General features: G+C 38.9%; 1 pseudogene; it reads right to left on the minus strand.

Annotated features, from left to right (window-relative positions):
- Positions 1–319: 319 nt before the first annotated feature.
- On the minus strand, positions 320–980 carry LOC149200193 (uncharacterized; annotated as a pseudogene).
- Positions 981–5,154: the final 4,174 nt, after the last annotated feature.

Here is a 5,154-nt window from a genome sequence, read left to right on the forward strand (position 1 = left end):
TTTCTTTACAGCAGTAAATGTAAAAAATTTTCTTACACAGCAGTGTAAAAATTTGCACTTGAAACAAAGTAATTTTTTTTTAGGGACAGTGAAAGTTTTTTTTTGAAACTGAAGTGTTTCTGGTTTACTCTCTCTGTTAAGAGGAAGAACCTTTTGTATCAGTATTCTGGTTAATGAATACATAGATTTTTATGTGTGGGGAAAACTCTGTTATTCTTCAGCAAATAAATTTTTGATCGTGCATCATTCTCTGTTCTGTTCAATATTTGTTTTGGAATTAAACAGAATATTCCCAAAATTAATAAAAAAAAGAAATGATTTAGAAAATTAAGTATAGATGATGCGAAAGAAAGCAATCCACCTTGTTGAATTTGAGAAGCTGATAAAGTTCCACTCCCAATAGCTCACATATGTAGTCTCTCCAGGCATCGAAATAGACATCCCCATTTTGTTGCTCAAACGGCTGAAGCGGACACTGTTTGCATTTTCCTAATAAGGCCGTTGTCCTCATCATGCATTTCCTCCAACATTGAGTTTATCAATCGCTATACTGTATCTTTCCTAGAGTGTTCGAAAATCAGGTCGATATCCTCTCCTCTGAAAGCTGCAACCATTTTCCCCACCTCGTTGAAGAAGGTAATGGATGGAAGAGAATGTAAAATAGTTTTTAGTTCACACAATTGCTTGTCACTTTGGTCCATTCCATTCATTTCTTCTTCCAAATGGTGAAGACGCATTATAAATCTCACAGTTCCCTGCATTGATAAATTTAACAAAGACGTCCCTTCCATCTCAGTTGTATTTTCCAAGGGACGATAATATTCTTTGGAGGTATCTTCCAAGGGAAGCCATCTCAGTTCATGGATAAAATGAGTAAAGTGAATGCTGTCCCTAAACTGTTCCATTGCACTCCGCATAAACCATGTCATCTGATGCGCATCAGACCCGCTATACAAGCATATAAGTTTTCCTTGAAGCATTAGGCTTTTCACCTGGTGAGAAACAACAACAAAAGCAAAAATACGATTCAAAATCAATGATCGGTCATTTATTCATCATTATTTTCCCTTCCATTTACATTTATATGAGGATGGCAATATATAACAATAAACAAAAATATTTACCTGGATGGAGACACTTTCCGAGTCAAATATATTATCCTTGACTTTGGTGGAAAAGTTATCAAAATCTGGACCAATATAAATTACTCTTATCTGCATTTCATCTATCATCTCTTCAATGATGGCCCCGGGCATGAGATCCCATGTGACAAGCATGAGGGTGTTTGGTGGAAGATGAGATAGATGGAATTTCTCTCCTCCTCTATTAGTAAGCAGGCCATCAAGTTCCAATAAAAGACTCTTTTCTATGTTCTCCTTTTGAACCCTGGAAATTGACAAATGTTGAAAGAAAAGTGTGAAGTTGTTATGGTCCATATTTATTATAAAAGTTAACATAACGCATGCACTAACAATGTTGGTATCAATAAATACTGATGGGTGGTATCATCACTTGCCCTGAAATAACTGTAAAGGACCATGATCCACCTCCATCTCTCTGAATTTCTTCCCACCTGTCCACCAACTGTTTGCTTCCCTTGATGTGCACGAATTGTAATCTGTTCATCTTTACCACGTGGTCCATAGATTTTCTTTCTAGCATGAAGCAGTCACTCAAATCTAGACGTTGCAATGAGGTTAGGCAATGAAAATGTTCAGGAAGTTTCTCTAAATGTAAGCAGCTATTCAAATCTAGATTTTGCAAGGAGGAGAGGCAGTGGAAGTCATTGCTGTTGGGAATTTTTGCTAATTTCAAACACAATTCAACAGAGCAGAACAATGCTTAGATACCATGTTGGGAATTTATGATAATTCCATAACAGACAGACAAAAATTTGCTCTGTTCTTGCACTCTGTTTTTGCACAGAAAAACAGAAAACTGAAAATCGTTTGCTGGAAACGATGTTGCAGCAACGCAGTTTTTTTCAGTTGTTGTAACTAGTGTTGCAGCAACGCTGTTCGTGGTGTTGCAGCAACGTAAATTTTTGACGTCAAGTATTTCTTTGAGTTACGGTGTAACAACAACGGTGATTTGACGTTAAGCCTATTTTTGACTTACGATGTAACAGCGACACACAAAAAGGAACTTCTATTTATAAACAGTAAATCAACTGATACAAAAAAAACATCTTCCTCACACAAAGGGATTTCACAACTGCTGTTACAAAACATATTCCTCTTAACAGAGGGATTCACCAATATATGCTTAAGAGCATCTTCCTCTTGATAGAGGGATTCACCAAGGAACGCTTCTGTTCCACACAAATAACATCTACCTCTTAACAGAGGGATTCCAACATGCCTGCTTCAGAGGCACTTCAATCTGTCCAAATTGACACTACTGTGTCTGCCTGATATTTTACACTGCTGTGTGTGAAAATATCTTCATTCGCATTGCTCTTCACAATGGCGCTCAGGCTGCAATATGCTCTACACTGTTGTACATTACAGACTCTGTCTTCTCCTGAAAAACATTACACTGTTGTGTGTAAAACTTTCAATACATTTATGTTGCTGCATATTCCATTACAAAAACTTTGTCTCAGCACTGCTGTCTCAGCAACTCTGTCTCAGCACTGCTGTTTCAGCACTGTGTTTCAGCACTCTCTCTATCACTGCACTGCTGTGCATAAAATAACTTCTTAAATTGCTCTCGCGCCGCTGCACATTCCTTTCACATTTAACAACAAAAATATGCACTCTGTGCTCCCCTTCATTGATTACAATCGCACTGCTGCTATGCCTCACTTGCATTTCAGATGCAAACAACAAAAACTGTATTGCTGCGTTTCTACCCTTTCTCACAGCAAACAATCACAAAACAAATTACTTTCAATATCTGCACTGCTGTGCATTTTTCCCTTTCTGCTCTCTGCTACGCTGTTGCGTCTTCTCCTCAATCTCTTCTACACTGTTGTGTCTTCTCCTCTGCACTGTTGTGCCATCTCTTTACATTGTTCTTCACGTTGCTGCGTCTACTCTGCTGTGCACTATTGTGCGTTTCATTACTTTTCTCCACACTGCTGCGTCTTCTGCTGTGTCTACTCTTCTGCACTGATGTGCCTTCGTTGTTGCTTCTGCTCTGCAGCGTCTTCTGCTCTTCTCTGCAGCACACAATCACATTCAAGCGCTGTTGCGCTATATTGCTGAGAGATTAACACTACTGCCGCTCTGCTTCTATGCTGCTGCTCATTACATTAAAACAACACACCAGAAAAACTGCTTAAAATTATTATGACAAGACTGGAAAATTAAGACAAGGTATGGAGCAACAGACAGATAAATCTGATTTCTGAGATTTCTGGATGTTGCGGTACATTCCCCATGTCCGCAATAAAACCTGTTGTTTACCATTTTTACCAACTCTGTCAACTGCATTAAATTTCATTTATCGCTTGACTGATAAATCTGGCCATCAATGAAGATTCAACTTCACGTCACGCAAAAGATAGCTCCATGTTGTAGACCTGTACATTCAATCAGACAGCTGCCCATCCATATCGCACGACTCTATCTGCTCCAGGGAAAACTGCTTTGGCAAAACTGTTGTCCATGTGTCTGCTGTTTTAATTGGTGTTGGGAAGCGTACTGGTTTTCTGGAAACAGTACGCAGCAGGGGAAATTAATATTTCAACACTCCCCTTTAATTTCAATTGCTGGGTTATCAGTCATACCCAAACACTTCATCAAAAATTCAAAAATTTTCTGTCCCAATGGTTTGGTCAGAATATCTGCTACTTTCTCCTTCTCTGCTCTCATGGGAGTTTTAATTTCATATCTCTCCCCTATAGGAAGATCCATATGATAGAGTTCTACCAGGGTCTTCATCAAATCTTCAATCTCTTCCTCTGTCATATTGACAAGGGTTTTGGCAGTGAAGCCCATCTCAGCCATCTTGGCAAGAATTACATATTGAACTCCATATTCTTTAAACAGATCTTCAAGGAACTTCAATTCCTTTCTCCCATTCATGGGTTCTGTCCATTTCTTATCTTTAACTCCATCTTCTAAATGAACAGGGTCATCAACATGACTAGATAAAGCAAACAAAGAAGTCATACCTTCATTTGTTGCTTCTTGTGGTGTGCTTCGAGAAGCACATTCATTTCTCCTTAAGGGTGCGACTTGCTGCCCTTGTGTTGCCGCCGCTATTTGGGGATGTACTTCAGCGATCTCCTCATCACCTTCATCACGAGACAAACAGATTTTATCATTCACTGTTTTCTCTAAGCTTTCATCACAAGCTTTCTCCTCAATGAACTGAGGTTTTGCTGTCTTCACTTTCTCCATGCCTTGATAGGCTATCTTGAGAGTTTCCCATGCTTCTTTGGATGTCTTAGCTGCTGCTATCCTTGGAAACACACTCTCATCCACTGTTCGATACAAGAAGTAGAGGGCCTTAGCATCCTCCTTCTTATAGTTCTTCAACAACTCTTTCTCTGCCTGAGTTAAGCTATTAAGCTCATCATCATTTGCTGGTTTTTCAAAACCATCTTCAACAAATTCCCATAAATCTTCTGAGAAAAGAAAAGCTCTCATAACTATTGCCCAATAGTCATAGTTTTTCCCATTGAACTGTGGGAGCTGAGGATTAAAAGTACCTATGCTAGTGCTTGTGCTAGCCATTCCTTGCATTCTCAGCTATGCTTCAAATTCTTGACTGTGTATTAAAAATCACTGACTGTCTTCAACAACAACACAAAAATTCTTGAGAAATACCTGGATCCTTTTGCTGAGTCTTCACGCTGCTGGAGAAGCTGCTACAGTAAGAAATCCTTCCTTCAGCTTCTTTGACACTTCAAAGAGCCTGGACTAGCTCTGATACCATTATTGGGAATTTTTGCTAATTTCAAACACAATTCAACAGAGCAGAACAATGCTCAGATACTATGTTGGGAATTTATGATAATTCCATAACAGACAGACAAAAATTTGCTCTGTTCTTGCACTCTGTTTTTGCAAAGAAAAACAGAAAACTGAAAATCGTTTGCTGGAAACGGTGTTGCAGCAACGCAGTTTTTTTTCAGTTGCTGTAACTTGTGTTGCAGCAACGCTGTTCGTGGTGTTGCAGCAACGTAAATTTTTGACGTCAAGT

This window comes from Pinus tabuliformis, chromosome 2_1, assembly GCF_031772625.1.
Source record: "Pinus tabuliformis cultivar Carrire ecotype Pingquan chromosome 2_1, CPIR1, whole genome shotgun sequence".
Classification (NCBI taxonomy): domain Eukaryota; kingdom Viridiplantae; phylum Streptophyta; class Pinopsida; order Pinales; family Pinaceae; genus Pinus; species Pinus tabuliformis.